We start from the raw sequence: 20,373 nt of genomic DNA on the forward strand, positions 1-20,373 counted from the left end.
TTGACGATAGGAAGGCCTTAGTTAAACGAGCCGTATGGATTGAGGCGTTGTCTCGCTGGAACACCCAGTCGTCTCCGTATATGTTTCCCGCAAATTCAATGAGAACATCCTCTAATATTTCAACATAGAATTCTGCGTTGGTTCTTGTTGGAATAAAACAAATTGGAGACTTTCCACCATGACCTAAAGCGGCCCAAATCATCAAAGACCCGCCATCGTGGTTCCGCTTATTACGCGTTTGCCGTGGTTGACTAAGGTCCCGTCAATATTTCTGGCAACCATCTGGACCATCTAAGTTGAACTTTTTTTCGTCCGAAAATACAACGTTTCGGAATTCGTTAGTCCAAAATTTATATTTTTCGGCAAATGCTAAACAAGCCTTAATGTGGCGTGCTAAAAGTCTTGGTACCGGCTCCAGCAAACAATATTTAAGTGTTTCGTCCTCGACCAAAATTTGATGTATTCGTCCATCGACGACGTTATGACTTAAATGGTGTTTAATTTCCTTGCAAGACATTTCTTTTTGAGCAGCCAGATGACGAATTTCTCGTTTGCATCTGCTGTCGATGTTAGTTGGTCTACCGCTTCGTTTGAGTTGACCATATGTTTCTGGATTTTTAAGAAAGTTGCTTATGGTATTCCTATGGCGATTTACTCTAACAGTAATTTCATGATTATCAGACCACGCTCTTCGTTGTATAAGTGCCTTCCACGTGGCATTCTACAGATTGGTGTGTTAATCTTTATTCAAAAGAAGTAATCTATTTTACTTACATTTATCTTTATGATATCAATGCAAATAACACACAATTTTTTGATAACGTGCCAAATCAATACTGATCTCTTATTGCACATATACTTAACCATGAATCGTCTTACAAATGAACAACGCTTGCAAATCATGGAATTTTATTATACAAATGCGTGTTCTGTTAAGAAAGTTTATCGCGCGCTTCTTCCATTTCATGGTCAGTTTAATCGACCCACTGAAGCGGCTATTCGAGCTATTGTGACTAAATTTAGAACCAAATTTACATTATTGGAAGAAAATATCGCAGCTGTATCGGCCAGTGTTAATGATGACCATCAATTATCGATTCGTCGCCGTTCGCAGCAATTGGGCCTCTGTTACTCAACAACGTGGAAAATTTTGCAAAAGGATTTAGGTGTGAAGCTTTTCAAAATACAGCTGGTGCAAGAATTGAAGCCAAACGACCTACCACAACGCAGAATTTTTGGTGAATGGGCGCATCGAAAGTTGGCCGAAGATCCACTTTTTTATCGAAAAATTGTGTTTAGCGACGAAGCTCGTTTTTGGATCAATGGGTACGTAAATAAGCAGAATTGTCGATTTTAAAGTGAAGATCAGCCAGAAGAACTGCAAGTGCTACCTATGTATCCAGAAAAGGTGCGGTTTATGGGCTGGAGGTATCATTGGACCGTATTTCTCCAAAGATGCTGCGAATCGTAACGTAACTGTGAATGGTGAGCGCTACCGTGAAATGATATCCAACTTTTTTTTTGCCCAAAATGCAAGAGCTTGACTCGCATGACATGTGGTTTGAGCAAGACGGTGCCACATGCCACACACCACGCGTAACAATGGACTTGTTGAGAGGCGAGATCGGTGAACATTTTATTTCACGTTCGGGACCTGTCAATTGGCCACCTAGATCGTGCGATATAACGCCTTTAGATTATTTTTTGTGGGGCTAAAGCTCATGTCTATTCTGACAAGCCCGATTCAATTAACGCATTGGAAGACAACATTAAAGCGTTTATATGTGAGATACCGGTCGAAACATTGGAAAGAGTATGCTAAAATTGGACTAAGCGGATGGACCATTTGAAGCGCAGTCGCGGTCAACATTTGCATGAAGTAATCTTCAAACATTCAATTATATGGATTGTACTATCGATTTAAATAAAAATGTCATGCATTTTTTTGAATTGTACGTGAGTTTTTTTGAAAAACTCTCCTATAGCTCTTAAAAAATCACCCTTTATAATGGAGGGAGCCGGAAAGGACGGGTTTCCAGTCTCGGATTCTTCGTTGCTGGGAGCCCGAAAGGCCTAGTTTTCAGTTTGCCTTAAATCGTTCGTTATCCTTCGTGCTGATCGAGCAGGGAGCAACAAAGGACCAATTTCTAGCCGGAAATGTCTAGTTGATGATGCAATTAAAATAGTGCAGACTTCAAGATGTTTTTTTTCAATCGTGTGCGACCTTGATTTAGAAGTAGATTTCGAGCTAGTTCATTGGAATGGTCTTCTAGCTTTTGTAGGTATTCTTAGCTCAACCGTACAATTTCATCAGCTACACGAGGTATGTAAATGTCTCTATGATTGATAGCGTTCTTTATATGCCATGGAACTTCCATAATTATTCGCAAGACTTTAGGGTGGACTCTCTGAAGTTTTTCAATATTTGAAGGCGTAGCAGTTGCCGACAGTTCTGTACCATATGTCCATGACATGGCTTTATATAGTAGCACTTTGTACTTTAGAGGTAATGCTGATTTCGAATTAAGCATCCAATATAGGTTATTCACTTTAAGCTTGATATTAGTCACTTTCTTTTAATATGATTTTGCCACGTGAGTATTCTATCTAAGTGAATTCCAAGATATTTTATTTCATTTTGTGTGAGATATTCCGACCATTAATTGTAACTGCAGGGCAAGTTTCTTTCCTTAGAGTAAAAGTAACACCTTTGGTTTCATTAACCTTTATTCTCCAGTCTTTAAGCCAAGCTTCTATTGCATCTTTGTCTTTGAGGTATAGACGTTGCCTCTTTTGAGTCTTTGTGAGTGCAAAGTATTGCAGTATCATCGGCAAATGTTGATGTCATTGTTTGGCTCGTCGTTGGCATGTTAGAGGTATACCTATAATACGTATAAAATTGGACTTAGAACACTGCCCTGTGAACAAGCGTCAGGTGTTGAGGAATAATAGTGTTTTCATGAAAAAAGGGCATTATTTCCTACAAGAGTAACATTTCAAAAACCTTGGAGAGTACAGACAATAGACTAATTGACCGGAATGAGGAAGCTTGGCTTAAATCTTTTCCAGGTTTACCAATCATAGAGTAAATGAAATCTAAAAATTTCATACATCGCTTTTAATAGGTCGCATATTTTCTGAGAATTTGATTAATCGGTACGAAAAAATTAAATAAATTCAAGCTCAATCGGAAGCAGCAAAAATATGTGTTTTTTTGCTTGCACGCTCATATTTTTAAATGTTAGTTCATGCGTTCTTCATACATTCGTTCTGCTTTCAGTCGAAGTCAATTAATAGAAATCATCAGTACAATTCTAAACAAGTGCCGACGCTTAAAAATGGCTACTTTGAAAAAGTTTTGAGTATATAATTTTTCACTAAGAGCTTCCTACTTCACATCATTAGAAAAATAAATGTACAGGGTGAACGATATGAAGTGTTACCAACTTCACACTGCTTGTATCTGTAAAACAGCTCATGACATCAACGTCAAAATTGTTCTAATGACAGTTCAATATATTGTTTATAAGCCATCAAAAGCATTTGCGTCTCAGTTTGTTGAATTTTTTTTTCTGTGATGAAATTCAAACGTAATAGTGTGATTGCGTTATATTTGGCTGAAACATCCCAACCATTCGTGAGCTCAGTCACCTCAAAGTGAATAAAATGTTTGTGTATCGCACTACAAAACGTTACAATAACACTGGTAGCATTGCAAAGCGCTATGGAGGTGGACCAAAAAAACCGCAACAACGCCAGAAATGGTTCGGAAAGTGAAGGCACGACTTGAACGAAATCCACATCGAAGTGGAAGAAAAATTGCCAAAGAACTGAAAATATCGCAAGACAGCATTCGACACATATTGAAGAAAGAGCTCAAGGTCAAGGCTTACAAGTTAAAAAAAGCACACGATCTTTCACCCCAGCAAAAAAAAGTTCGGTGCGAAAGAGCAAAGGAGTTGTTGCGCTTGCACGAACGTGGCAAATTTCCTAACATTGTGTTTTGTGATGAAAAAAAATTCCCAATTCAGCAGTTCATAAACACTCAAAACGATTGTGTTTACTTGACCGAACGCTCATATGATAGTTTGAGCCTACGTATGGCCACTCGAAGCAATTTTCCATCGCAAGTAATGGTTTGGGCCGCAGTGACCGCTGATGGATGCTCTTCAATCATTTTTTCGAGCCTGGTGTCAACGTGAATACGACTTATTATCGGGAAAATGTTTTAGAAGCTGCTTCAGAGCCGTGGACACGCAAACATTTCGGTCGTAGACCATGGACGTTCCAACAGGACTCGGCACCGTCTCATAAAGCTCGTGTGAACCAAGAATGGTTAAAAAATCATGTTCCACACTTCATTTCGACCACACAATGGCTTTCGAATTCGCCAGACGCAAACCCGATGGACCTCTGGTTGATTTTGGAGAGCAAAAATATGTCAGTATGGATGCACTGAAAAAAGGGATTATACGAGAATAGACCAAAATACCTCAAGATCACATTCGTGCAGCATGCAACTCATTTTTTGACCGTTTGAAGGTTATAGTCAAGGCAAAAGGTGGCCATATCGAGCTAAAGTGAGTATATGTTAAAATTGTAATCATTTTTGAACAATTTTGTCTTTGAAATCAATAAAAACTAATTTCACACAAAAAAGTTATGGTGTTTTGAATAGGTAACACTTCATATCTTCACCCTGTAGTATGGAAACTATTCTGCAAATTATTTCAAAACGAAATTGACTTTTAGTTATCCACGATAGGCATGTCTGACCATGTGTCTATTCATCTGTCTGAGCACGGCAACTTGAGAAAAAATTGAACTTAATTAATTGAATAAACTAAGTTCTAAGGTATTCAATCGACCCATAACCAGGCCCAGGTTTTTCATATTTTCAATATTTATGTGTTAACCAATTTTGGCATCTTAACCGGAAGACCTGTTAATTTTTGACTCATACAACACACTATGCGCCACTGATCTGCGCGTATTTGTAGGAAAGCAAAGTAGACATACTAATATGTCAGACTGTCACCTGCGGTTTTCATAGCCGTGTAATATTTGTTTGTTCGTTTGTGTTATTTGTTACGACTGATTTCAAATTCGAGTGTTAGTTAAAAAAAAGAAAAATAATCAAACAAATGTAATAAAATATTGCTGCTGCAGTAGGGAAAGATACGAAAAAATTAAAAAAATTGTGCGCTTTTGGGGGAATAAGAGAAAAAAGCGTTTGATTTATATGCGCAAATATGACATTTACGTGTATGTGCAGATTGACCTCCATACATATGTACGTATGTGCTTGTGGAAAGTGCACAGGTGACAACAAACAGCAAATGTCTGCGCGTACAACAACAATGAAAGCACACATAAAAAGCCATGGCTTCAAATAAATGCCAGCGGCTGTCCGGCAGCAACAATTGCAGCACGGCAATTGTCTGCAACAGCAGAAAGAAGAACAAAACAGCAACTGTAACTGCAGTACATATTAATAACAGTAAATGGCAGCACGGCAAACTTTCACAGCAATCATACAACCAAAGCAATCATCATAGCAACTGAAGCCAACATTAATTGTTGTTGCTAATGTTCTGCTTGCTGCAGCTGTTTTTGAGCGCTTAGTAGTGGTGCAACCAATGCGACCATGCAACAAATTTTCTAAGTTGTCCGTCCATGTGTTCATTAATTTTGACCTCGTTCGTGGAATCAGTGGTGGCGCCTGCTTGACTGGTCACAAACACAAATTCACATACACACACTCACACAAATACTTAAGTAATAGCGGCTTTGCATGCATATGTATGCATGTAGGTGCATAATAGCATAAGTTTGGCGCGTTGAGTGTGTTAAAAGAGTGCAGCGGGAGTTCAAAACACAAGCGCGCTATGTATTGCTATGGCTCTGCCTCGCCGCTATTGTTTGTTCTCGTATGCCCTGTGGGGCCAACCAAACATGGCCCAAAACAAACTGCCAGCAAACGTTATTGTGCTGCGGGTTGTGGCAACAACAGCAAAGCTAGTGGCAGCAAAAGCCAGTGGCAACAAAAATGTAACGAAAAACAGCGGCAATGGAGAAAAAGGAAAAAAGTGGAAAAAGCAAAAGAGCAGCAAAAACAAAAAGTTTTTAACAAAGCAAAGTTGTTGTTGCAGCCAGCAAAGAGAAACCAAAGGCGCAAAATGTACGAGCACTTCCAACAGCAACAAACACATAGAAAAAGCCATCAGACAGCACCCACCACCACCACCACCACCAACACCAACATCGCTGCGGCTGTAAAAAACACACAACGGCAATGACGACGTTGCGCCAAGAACAACAATAAATCCAAAAGACAGCGGCATTGAAGAGAAAAAATGTTTTTTCCTTCTTCTTACTTCTAACAAAACCACAGCCCACACATACACACACAAATGCATACAATCACTCATAAGTGTTTTTATACGAATGGATGCATGTGTGAGCACCTTTTGGCGCAGAATAAAAATTGGTGGGTGGCGATGCAATTTAGAACAAAAATCGGTCATCAGCAAAAGTTTGTGGCGCTGACACTTATAATGAAAAGTGAGATATGTACAAGTATACCTATATACATGCATGTGTGTGAGTGCACGTGCAGAGGGTCATAAGTGTTATGTGCGAGCGTAGAATGACGGGTGGCGAAGAAGCAAAGAAGAAAAACCAGTTTCACAGCGAAAAGACCATCTTGTTGCCGGATGCTGACTGTTGCTGTTGACTACGTGGAACAATTAAATTGTTCACTCTGCAATTGCGCACGCGTTTTCTTGGTGCTTATTTGAATTTGTATTCCAGTGCATAAACTTACGTTCGGTTCTGTACTGTGTGAGCAAGTCATTAGAGTATGAGTGTTTTTTCCGTTTACCTGCTTGCACACAGAAATTTTTGGCTTGCCATAAGTAACAAGAAACTGCTCATGCGCTTTTTCTTCTTATTTTGTGCCTATTTTAAACTTAATTGTTCTACTTGTGAAGGGTGTTTAATGTTATTCGGCTACCTAATGCGTAGGCGTTATTTGCAGCTATTCAGAAAATTCGCAGGTATATAAAGATCTGCCAAGAACCACTAAAGTCCTTATATGAGCCATTCTTTTAAGAACCGGTCAGATTCGAACAAAACTTCAAAAAACGACTTTAATTTTTTACGGGTTTTACAATTTTTTATGGGTTTAAAAAAAAAATAGTATTTCAAGACTTTTAATTTATTTTGGAAAATTAATGTAAGAAAGTTTTGAGAACCTTGTAATTTTCTGCTTGGACTCGCATTTTCAAAACTGTATACACAAAATTGTTCAAAAATGATTACAATTTTAATATATACTATATACGGCGGCCGCCGTAGCCGAATGGGTTGGTGCATGATTACCATTCGGAATTCACAGAGAGGTCGTTGGTTCGAATCCCGGTGAAAGCAATATTAATAAAAACATTTTTCTAATAGCGGTCGCCCCTCGGCAGTCAATGGTAAACCTCTGAGTGTATTTCTGCCATGAAAAAGCTCCTCATAAAAATATCTGCCGTTCGGAGTCGGCTTGAAACTGTAGGTCCCTCCATTTGTGGAACAACATCAAGACGCACACCACAAATAGGAGAATGAGCTCGGCCAAACTGCTAACAGAAGTGTACGCGCCAATTATTTTTTTTATATTCACTTTAGTTCGATATGACCACCTTTTGCCTTGGCTATAGCTTTTAAGCCGTCAAAAAATGAGTTGCTTGCTGCACGAATCTCGGCTTGAGTTATTTTGACCCCTTCTCGTATAATCGCTTTCTTCAGCGCATCCATAGTCCTCACCTTGCTCTCCAAAATGGACCAGATGGAATAGTCCATTGGATTTGCATCTGGCGAATTCGAAAGCCATTGTGTGGACGAAATGAAGTGTGGAACATGATTTTTTAACCATTCTTGGTTCACACGAGCTTTATGAGACGGTGCCGAGTCCTGTTGGAACGTCCATGGTCTACGACCGAAATGTTTGCATATCTACAGCCCTAAAGCAGCTTCTAAAACATTTTCCCGATAATAAGTCGCTTTCACGTTGACACCAGGCTCGGAAAAATGATTGGAGAGCATCCATCAGCGGTCACTGCGGCCCAAACCATCACTTGCGATGGGAAATTGCTTCGAGTGGCCATACGTAGGCTCAAATTCTCGTATGAGCGTTCGGTCAAGTAAACACGATCATTTTGAGTGTTTATGAACTGCTGAATTGGGAATTTTTTTTCATCACAAAACACAATGTTAGGAAATTTGCCACGTTCGTGCAAGCGCAACAACTCCTTTGCTCTTTCGCACCGAACTTTTTTTTGCTGGGGTGAAAGATCGTGTGCTTTTTTTAACTTGTAAGCCTTGACCTTGAGCTCTTTCTTCAATATGTGTCGAATGCTGTCTTGCGATATTTGCAGTTCTTTGGCAATTTTTCTTCCACTTCGATGTGGATTTCGTTCAAGTCGTGCCTTCACTTTCCGAACCATTTCTGGCGTTGTTGCGGTTTTTTTGGTCCACCTCCATAGCGCTTTGCAATGCTACCAGTGTTATTGTAACGTTTTGTAGTGCGATACACAAACATTTTATTCACTTTGAGGTGACTGAGCTCCCGAATGGTTGGGATGTTTCAGCCAAATATAACGCAATCACACTATTACGTTTGAGTTCCATCACAGAAAAAAAAATTCAACAAAACTGAGACGCAAATGCTTTTGATGGCTTATAAACAATATATTGAACTGTCATTAGAACAATTTTGACGTTGATGTCATGAGCTGTTTTACAGATACAAGCAGTGTCAAGTTGGTAACACTTCATATGTTTCACCCTGCATATGTGGTCATTAACCCGAAGAAAAAAAATTTTAAATAATATTCAATGTATGTAAATAAGGAAACATAAGTAATGAAATGGAATAACCGAAAAGATCAAAGAATATATAACATATGTACCTATGGATGTACATTATTCTCCATAAATATATTATGTTCTCTCAAACAAAAAAAAAACTGTCATTGCAAATTGCAACATACTATACTCATACATACGTCTACAAGAGTTTAAATGAAAGGGAGAGTGAATACCTGTAGTAACATAAAATAAAGAACTAGCAATTGCACTTACATATTGGTGTCGATATAGCAGTCCAGTTGCTAGATTTTTGTGCTTTAAATTACATTAGGTTATTCCTTTATTACGATAAATTCACTTTAGCTTAAAAAATTTTTTTTTTTTTTTCTTTTTAACTCGATTCCATTTTCATTTAAGAATAAAAATTATAATTATAACATTTCTATAAAGATGTGAAGAAACAAAAAAAACAAAGAACTATGTTGATTGAGGTTAACGCTAGCATATATAAGCACACAAAAAATTAAGAAAAAAAATTATTTAACTATCATGATTTGATAATTTTTCACAAAATTCATAAAAATTTAATAACTATTCACTAGCTTTAATATTAATTTAATTCAAAAGCATTTCTCTTTTCTCTAACTATGGCTGTTAACAGTTAACAACTGTTAAGTATTACATATATACATACATACATAATATATATGGGGCATTCTTTCCAACGGGAGACCCCTATCTGTCCAAAAATGTTTTTGACCTAGAGAGTTCTAATAGGTCTTAAAATTTAGCTCTTTTTATCTACTTTTCAATACAGAGTGGCCAAAAACGAAATTCAAGATGGCTCATTTAATATGGCTAAAAATGTAATCAAAATTCATTAAATTCATTCTAATAACCTATACCAAAAAAATTCATTTCAACGGAAAGAGTTGTACGAGGTCTCAAATTTAGCTAATAAAGTTTACTTTAAAATACAAAATGAAAAATTTTTAAATCCAAGATGGCGGCCACAACATGGCGGCTAATTTTTTAAAACTACTCAAATCCACTTAAACCCCTGAGTAACGAGTTTCATGCGAATTCATGAGTTTTTTCAAAAATCCGTCCGCCATATTGGATCCGCCATTTTGAAATTTGGAAATCTAACACCAGATTTGTAATCAGCGACCCAAAAAACCTCCGAGTAATATTATACATTTTAAGTGGATTTGAGTAGTTTTAAAAAATTAGCCGCCATGTTGTGGCCGCCATCTTGGATTTAAAAATTTTTCATTTTGTATTTTAAAGTAAACTTTATTAGCTAAATTTTGAGACCTCGTACAACTCTTTCCGTTGAAATGAATTTTTTTGGTATAGGTTATTAGAATGAATTTAATGAATTTTGATTACATTTTTAGCCATATTAAATGAGCCATCTTGAATTTCGTTTTTGGCCACTCTGTATTGAAAAGTAGATAAAAAGAGCTAAATTTTAAGACCTATTAGAACTCTCTAGGTCAAAAACATTTTTGGACAGATAGGGGTCTCCCGTTGAGAAAGAATGCCCCATATATATATATTTATATAATATATATCAATTGTTGTACGCTCGAAGAACCGCAATGGTCATATATTTTCACAAACACTGATTTTCAAACAAAATTTTTGTTTTCTCTTTTTTTCTTTTTCTTTAAAGATGAAAACTTTTATAATCCTATGACATTTTTGTGAACGTATGAGAGTTTATAGACGCATAAGTGTGGATGAATTCGATGTGGCAGTGTATAGTGACGGCCGACAGCCTTGAAGAAATTCTGTGAGATGAAAGTATATACGTATATACTTGTATTAAAATTTTCTTAAAATTTACCACTTTTGCCTACGGTTATTAATGAAAAATTTCGATGGAACAGAATCTTACCCAAAATTATGATCCCTTACATACTGTATGATGAACTCCAATCTGCTTATTGTTTTAGCGTATTCTAATTTTATTTTTCTCGCCTCGATGGTTTTGTAGTGAATAAAAAGAACGTAGGCTGATTTTAAATTGGATAGCCAAAAAGGGAAACTTGCACTACTTTCGTTATTGTAATCATGATCGGGTGGGAAATTTTCTCGCTGTGTTTAATTTGTAAATAAAAGACATTCCAGTGTTTCGTTTGTGTGTATGAAAATAAGGAGGATGGAAAATAGAAGAAACTAAAAATGTGCACATGTACCAGGGTACAAAACGCCTAAATATGGCATTACTAACATATTCCTTAACACCGATAACAATGCCAGCCTTGAATCCAACGTAGAATCTCTCTTGCCAACAAGTGCTACTTTGGACTAAGTAGGCAATTGAGCAGTAAAGTCCTCTCTCGACGAACAAAACTAACACTCTACAAGACTCTCATCATGCCCGTCCTAACGTATGGCGCAGAAGCTTGGACGATGACAACATCCGATGAAGCGACGCTTGGAGTGTTCGAGAGAAAGATTCTGCGTAAGATTTTTGGACCTTTGCATGTTGGCAATGGCGAATATCGCAGGCGATGGAACGATGAGCTGTATGAGCTTTACGACGACATAGACATAGCGCAGCGAATAAAGATCCAGCGGCTTCGTTGGCTCGGTCATGTCGTCCGAATGGATACAAACGCTCCGGCTTTAAGGGGTTAGGGGTAGTCAGAATTTTCAAAAAATCGATTTTTTTTTTTTTGCATTTTCTTAAAGTATAATGTTTTAAAAATATTGTGTAAAAATTTGAAGTGAATCCGACAAATACTTTTCAAGTTACTCAACAATTAACAAAGGGCGCTCGGCCGCTCCGGAGCCGATAGCAAAACTTTAAATGCGTTTTTCTCAAAACTATGTTTTTCAAACTGGTGAACACTGTAACTTAAAAACCGCTACGTAGATTTCAATAAAATTTATACAGCTTTTGAAAAACATAAAAAACTTGTGCCTGATCGAAGGATTTTTTTTTTTCAAAAATTTCGATTTTTTTTAACAATTAACTGTTGGTTTTTTTTTCTAAAATCTGGAAAAAATTTTCTGAGGCCGCCATTTTGTTCATTTTGAAAAAAAAAAGCTTCGATCAGGCACAAGATTATCTATTAATAAAACTAATTTTTCTTGTCCGATTGGTTTTAGATGAATCTGCAAGGACTTGTGATGTTCACCGCAAGGGACTTCTGGAGAAACGGGCTTCACACAAACAGCGATAACTTTTGCAATTATTAATTTTTTTTTTTGAAATTTTGGTGAAGTCAAGTTAAAACATGATGTTTTTATGCTGTGTTTTTATTTTTGTTAAATAAATTAATTAAGTAGCAAAAAAAAATTCGTGAAAATCATCATTTTTTCGGGCCTCTGACTACCCCTAACCCCTTAAAAGTATTCGATGCGGTACCAGCTGGTGGTATCAGAGGAAGAGGAAGGCCTCCTCTGCGTTGGAAAGATCAGGTGGAGAAGGACTTGGCTTCACTTGGTGTGTCCAACTGGCGCCGGTTAGCACGAGAAAGAAACGACTGGCGCACTTTGTTAAACTCGGCCAAAATCGCGTAAGCGGTTATAGCGCCAATTAAGAAGAAGAAGAACATATTCCTTTGGAATAATCAAGTGAAGTGTACAGAAATAGAAAACCTAAAGATAGCAACAAGAACAAAACTGACTAAATATAATAAACACCGTCCACATTCATGTAAGGAACGTATAACAATCCCCTGGAAAACTGAAGGAAGGGAACAACAAAAATACAGTACTTCACTAAGCAATACAACTAATACAAAAAATAAAACCCCTAATTCTGACAACCAGAATCTAATTCTACCAAAACATACAATAGATGAAACTCTAGCAGCATGGAAACTAAATCAAATACACGGGAAACATCCACATATAGTTAACAATGCCACTCATACATGTGGCTAAGAAAGCGAAAACAGAGGTATTTATTATTGGTAAACAGGACCAAAGTATAGCCGCAAGAAACAACAGAAAATATATGAGTATAATAAAAGATTTAACCCTCACATCCGACAGATGCCGTAAATGCAACATACTCACAGAAACAATAGATCACTACCAATCATAATATCAGCAACCGGAATATTGCACAAAACTTTTATACAACATCAAAACGCAATGAATATAGAAAAAAATACTCTAATTACTCTAAACGTGAACTTATCTTAAGTTACATAAGAACTTTTGTTTACTCAAGCTGCAAAATCAGCTTATGTTTAGAACATGCCAAATAAATAGCAGCACGCAATATTTTACATATGCCTTTCTTCTCAGTTTCATAATGTATATTATATATATAACTATATAATTCGCGCGGGCACTTGGCCGAGCTTCTCCTCCATAAATGGGCGACCTACAGTTTTAAGCTGATTCCGAACTGCAGATATTTTTGTATGAGTAGTTTTTTCTTGGCAAAAATACACTCGGAGGTTTGCCATTACCTGGCGACCGCTATTAGAAAAACTTTTTCTTCATTTTGGTGTTTCAGGGAGATTCGAAACAACGTACTCAGAATTCCGAAGGGTAGCCACGCACTTAACTAAGAATTAAGGAAGTTGTACTTCGGGACTACTTTCGGTTAGTACTTAGTTCGATGACTGTGAACATGAAACATAAATTGATATACTTTTTTTCCACCAACGGTAGGCCCTTGGTAGCTAGTAACAAACCTCCAAGTGCATTTGTGCCATAAAAGAGTTTCTTATACAAATTCTCTTTAATTAGTAGGTGGTAAAAATCGTCTATTCCATTTGTAATGGGACACACACCACAAATCAGGACAGAAGGCCAGCTAAGCAGCTAACAAGGAACTTATGCGGAAATTTACTGTTTCTATACATTTTTGCAGTAGTTGCTGTACACCTGAGAGGATATACCTATTTTGAGGAACAATTATTCTAAATTAAAGCTAGCTGGGTTAAGCTGTGAGCGGATGTGTATAACCGATTTATAAGAGCAAACATAAATATTTACTACTAGCACTTTACTTATCTTATTGATGGTCATAATAAATGTATACGAAATATTGATTTGAACTCACTCTCAATATCTGTAGCCAGTTTTTGTAAGGAATCGTCAAAATTGTCGATTATATTGACGTCACATCGACTCAATCCAAATTGCTCGATTGTTAGAAAAAAAGTGTTTCAGTAAGCATTAATCGACAAAATTGGGAATAGGGAGAGAAATGGTATGCCTATCGGCAAGGAATGAGTGAAATTGAATAAAAAATTATATGTATAAATAGCAACCTAAATGCGTCTGCACTGATTGTATTATTGATAAATATAATACTTAACTGTTTGTATTTCTCTAAAAATGTGTTTTCATTTGATGTCATTTGGAAAAGCAGCATACGGAGGTCCCATATGCTAAACGAATACACTACCGATGGCTCTACAGGATGATTCGTTGAAGGTACTGCATATCCCTTGCCACCACTCCTACTGACTTTATTCAGAAATGTTGAAAATGTTAGGCAGCGAAGGGCCGTGGGAAGTACAGTATTATTTTAAAATTTATAACTGCACTACTGAAACCTTTTCAGTTGGGTATTTTTACTGAAAAGTAATGCAACATGTCAGTTGACTACCAGAGTTTTCGTTCATATGGGCTAATTCTTTTGTATAGAAACACAACAAGTGAGACTGACGCCAATGTGAGGCCCATTCGACTATTTCAATTGAAAAATTTATCGAGAATAGTTGTAACAACGGGTTACAAGTTCATTATAAACTAAGAAAGCATTGTGCATCACATTAATAACAGAACAGGTCAGTTCAGCATTGGTTCTGGCTATGCCTTGCACGCATTGTTCACCGCTCTAAGCGATTTTTATTAACTTCAAAATGCCGTTCATCCGTTTTTGGACTTTGTAAACAAATTTAACTAAAGACGGGTGCCGTAGCCGAAGGAGTTGGTGTGTGACTACCATGCGGAGTTCTGAGAGAACGTAGGCTCGAATCTCGGTGAAAGAGTAAAATGAAGAAAAAGTATTTCTAAAAACGGTTACCCAGCGGCAGGTCATAGCAAACCTCCGAGCGTATTTCTGTCATGAAAAAGCTGCTCATAAAAAAATCTGCCGTTGGGAGTCGGCTTGAAACTTTAGGCCCCTCTTTTTGTGGGACAACATCAAGACGCATACCACAAATAGGAGGAGGAGTTCGGCCAAAACACCCAAAAGGGGTTAATAAATATTGAAAGTCAATATATGTATAATATGAGGAAGCTCAGGTTTTAACTACTTACCTTGTATTTTAATGATCCACATTAAGCACTGGCCAATACGGTTATGTTGGACACAAAAGCAGCAGAGAGTTTTCACAGCGAGCTTCTAAATGATAGTTTAGAAATTTAGCCCTTGACCACTTACCATGTGCCACACAGATCCCGATCACTTTTTTTTGCGCGTTACAATACTGTACAACCACTAGTCGAGGCTGGACGCACGCAGGTTTGCCTCAAGCGAATACAAAACTACCGTTGCTGGTATGAAAGAGAGAATTAAGAGCCTGCAATTGTGTCTCATGTATGAGAAGTTATTTTTTCAACTTTTCGATAAAAAGCAAAGAAGAATAGGTGTCGAAAATTTTGATTTTGCTTTTTGGATATTCCATTTCTAAGCCTCAAAATGAATAAAAAATCAAATAACTCAAAAATACAATTAACATGGTGTTGTAGAGCAGAAAGCAGAACTTTTACTGAATGAATACTTACTCTTTGCCAAACAGCAAACAAATCGGTGTAAAATAAAAGAAAATATAAAAACGCCATGAATTTATTCCCCAACCAAATAGTAACATCACCTAACTGGCGTAGTCAATGTTCCGGAGGTGGTTTTCATGCACAATGCCATCGGACAAAGTGGAACTCTGGTGGTGCACATTGAAGTACCTCAGTGTGCGAAATATAATCTTTTGTGGGATAAAACGTGCTGAACTCTCGCTCAAACTTGATGGTAACATTATTGTTATATGTTAGCATAATGCGAGCGAGACACCAGAGCATAAAGGAAAATACGTCTTGAACGTGCTAGAGCTGGTTTTGAAGAGAAACTTATTGGTACTCGTATGTGGCATGCAGTTGAGCCACGCAAAAGGCTGTAATCAGTCGGCCATTGTCATTGAAATACTTTGACCTATTGATATAGTCTCAACTTATATAGGCCTAGTTACGATATTTAATCACTTTAAGGAGTACTTCAACAGAATTGGGATAAGAGACTCGGCTTTATGTGACTACGCTCCCTAATCTTTGATCGAATGAGGCACATATTCTTCGATAGGATGATTTTCATTGAAGCAATCCCGGTGTTTTCAAGCCTGGAGAAATAATTGGAGAGGGCTTCACAGATGGTAACAGTGTGCGACAATGGACAAAAGTACACCATTATTTTTTTTCTTACTTATATTGAACAAAAAATAAAAAAATTAAAAATAAATGGGTCATAAAAATTTTGTTTGAAGAAGTATTAAGAAAAAAAGGGCAGAAGCTGCTGGTGCGCCATTTTGGTTTCGGCCAAAACCGACACACGGTTGTAGAGCCACATAACTCAACATTCAGAAAAAAACATTATTTTTTTTGGTCATCTTAACCGTACAGCAAACAAATATATCACCCCGACATAAGTTTTAACTATTTTTTTTTTGTTTTTTTTTTGGTCAAAATGTAGTTCATTCTTTAACAAAGACCATATTATTCCAAGCTTCAAAATCTGTGCAAGATTTATAAAAATTTAAGAACCGAAACTTTTAATCAAAAGAAAAAAAAATAAAATTGACATTTCGATGCGTATTTCTTAAACGTTTATATTATAATTTTTTTATAAAGTTTGAAATTTCGATTCACAGAGTGGGCCATATAGCGTTCCCTTTTTGAACCACCTATTTTTTTTGGTATAGTAACACAAATGACATGTGAAATGTGTTCATATTGCACTTAAAGGTTTGACATTTACGAAATGGGACGCTATACGCTGAAACAAAATTGGGAAATATTGAAAACCTATTTCCAAAGTGGTGAGTCTTCTTCTTATTTTCTGACTTTCACATCGGTGGCTACGTCAATAAGCAAAATTGCCGGATTTGGGGCTCAGAAAATTCACACGTTACTGTAGAGAAGCAAATGCATCCACAACGAGACACTATTTGGTGCGGTTTTGGGTGTGGCGGCTTCATCGGGCCATTTTTTTTCGAAAATGAGAGAGGAGCCTCGGTTACAGTAAATGGCGAGCGTTACCGTGTCATGCTCAACGAGTTGTTTCCAAAAATTGAAGAGGATGACATGGACGGCATTTGGTTTCAACAGGACGGTGCAACTTGTCACACTGCCAAAGTTACACTCGAACTTTTGGCTACCGTTTTTGAAAACCGAATAATCAGCCGAGATTCCGCTATTAATTGGCCGCCTCGGAGCTGTGATTTAAGTCCGTTGGACTATTTTTTGTGGGGAGACGTTAAAGACAAATGCTATGCGAACCATTCAGAGACGATTGATGCTTTAAAACACGAAATCGAAGTTGCCATTCATGAAATTGGAGCCCAAACAATCGAAAATGTGCTTAAAAGTTGGGTTGATCGAATGGCCTACTGTAAAGCCAGTCGTGGCAGTCATTTGAACGATATTATTTTTCATTCATAAATGACAATGTTCAGTCTTCAAAATAAAAAAAAAGTTTGAAAAAATATTGATTAGTTTTTTTTATAGCCGATTTAAAAAGCAAATTTTACATGGCCCACCCTATATATGGGTTTTTGTGAACAATGAATAATACTTTTATATAAAAAATCATGGGTAATAAAAGAAAATAGTCAAAACTGTCAAAATTTTAGTCAAATATTAAAGTGCTTTATATTTTCACGAGCTATACCCACTTCTATATATATGTATATGAAAATATGTAAAAAATATATTCCTGTACCCTTTCCTCCCTGTTTTTATTATTTGAAGAATTTTACGAGGGTTAAGAGTTAGAAAATTATTCTTTTATTTTAATCATTATTATCGTTGTCGTTGTAGTTTAACCGACTCAATTGACCATTGTGGCATGCTTATACTATATATTTATATGATACTTATACACGTATCGATATGATGATACCGTAGTACCTGGCAATACCATAATACACTACGTACTATGAGTATATAAAAATAAGCATAAAACGATGGAAAATGTGTTAGCTGAATTTTACTAAAGTGTTAAAAGGTGGAAGGAATGTCTATCGAAAAGTATTGGTGGTTATAAAGCTGGTTGACAAGCCCAAGCAGCGATCCGAATGGGTATGTAAGTATGCAGACCGGAAATGGCCGGATGCGAAGAGGCAGAAGAAAGTAAGAGGTAAGAAATAAGCATATGTGCATTATGGTAAAGGAAATACCGCAGAAGCAGCAAAGCAAAAAATATAAAATTGTACTAATCTGAGAAATTAAGCTGTATGTGTGTCTTATCGATGAGAGTCATTAGCTGAATGAAACGGAACATATAAACAGACTGCATTGTCATTGGAGGTCTAAAAACTGAATTTAAGTAAATTTGGGGGTTTGTACATTGGCAATTATTTTCGCTATCACACAGCGCTCCTGCAGACGCGCAAGTGGCTCAGTTTGCTTACTCAAAAGCTGTTATTAATTCGAGGTGCGTTATATGACATTTGCACAAAGCAACTTTGTCGGGTCAACTGAATGCTAAACCGCACGGAATGCGACATTTAAATGCGAGTTATACGATTCGTGTGTCTTGGAAAATGTGAAACTACAAAAAAAAGTACGAAGTACTCAATTTTGGACAGTGTTACAAGGCCGTTGGAATTTTGTGAGTGTAGGAACGGAGAAAGATTAAAGAGAGATTAAAACCGCAATAGAGCAATAAGGTGAGAGAGCGAAAGTTGTTAGAGCAGAGCGTGAGCCTTCGTGCGCAAATCCTAACTTTGTTTTAATGGCTCTCAGAATTCGGACTAAAATCTACTGGAAGTCGCGCATTTTTCCAGCGCTAAGTAAAAGCTTTCGGAATGAAGAATGAGCGTTTTTAAGCTTTCCAAAGCACATGCGCCTGAAGCGTTCCATGGCAATTAGACGTTCGCTTATCGCACAGCTGACATTTTTGGCAACTTTAAGTTGGTTATTGTTTTTATTCTCGTGCAGCTGTTCGTGACACCAAATTGTAAAGAAAGCAAGAAAAAAAATGTGAGTATATAAACTACTTTAGTGAGGCAGTCCCCTCAAATAATCATTTACACACACAGGCACTTACGGTCGGCAGCAGGAGAAGCAAGCACTGCATAAAAAAAAAAATAAATAAAATGGGGGAAAAACTCTGGCCATTTCAACACCTTGGCCGGTACGAGCAAATTTCGTGGCTGCCAACTGTCAATTCCTGCTTTGCGCGTATTTTGAATGAAAAATGAAATTCTAATTGCTGCAGGTGCATGAAAGCTGACGGCATGAAGCTTTAAAACTGCGAATTTTGGCTTATCACCATTTAAGTTGATGGCAGCTGTCATCTACAACACCTGTTTCGCTTAGCATCACTAACAACAACAATAAGAGCAATAGGAACATGAAAACTACTACCACTAGCACGGGTACTGTTATTATTTTTATTATTTTTAATTATACTTGCTTTTCGCTATGCTCAAAATGAAATGTCAGTTGTGTCATGGTTGCCATCTAATGACATTTATTGCAAGCGAAATTACTTTTAATATTAACTGACAAACTGCCGAAGAAGTAATGAAATAAGTTTTGTAGATTGGTTGTATGCACATACACAAACACGTAGTCATAGGAGCATTTTCCTATGCACACATTTGCACACTCATAACTCTCTGTGGGGTTGTTGGTATGTTCTTACAAACATACTTGCTCCTACTTGCGATACGTTAATGAGTTTGTGGCCAATGTGGCTTATATTTGTACATGTACACCTACATATACAGTAGAGTGTAGTAGTATTATAATGCAACCTACAAATATGCATAAGTGTATGAATGAAAAAGTAACGGCGGCGCTCAAGCAAAAGGGAGTAAATTAAGTTAGGTCAGGTTAGAATGTGAAACTAGGGAATTATGCGAAATGTCTACTTTTTGTTTTTCTTTTACTTATTTATTTCGTTTAAAAAAACTAATCAACTACTATGTTGAATGGACATATACTATTTGTACGTATGTGTGTGTTCGTGTTTTTTGTTTTTTGTAACACCAATTTCGTGACCAAGAAGATTGCTGCTGGGCATATGGGACGTATGAGTAATTTTTTATAATTGTTTGTGATGTAAAGCGATTGGGAATAGATAGATGTGGTTGTTAAGTATGCGACCACCAGAATTAAATACGTCAACAGCTATGTAGCGATGATTTCTCTGTGATATTTCTATTATTACCTCTAATTGGATACGCATTGATGTGCGGGAAAAATTTGGCTTTGCTTACGCCATGCCGCAAAATCTAAACTTGACCTTAATTCGACATACTTATGACACTATACGCAGGGCGCTAAAAATAAAAGTGAAGCATTACATTTAAT

This window comes from Anastrepha obliqua, chromosome 4 (assembly GCF_027943255.1).
Source record: "Anastrepha obliqua isolate idAnaObli1 chromosome 4, idAnaObli1_1.0, whole genome shotgun sequence".
Classification (NCBI taxonomy): Eukaryota; Metazoa; Arthropoda; class Insecta; order Diptera; family Tephritidae; genus Anastrepha; species Anastrepha obliqua.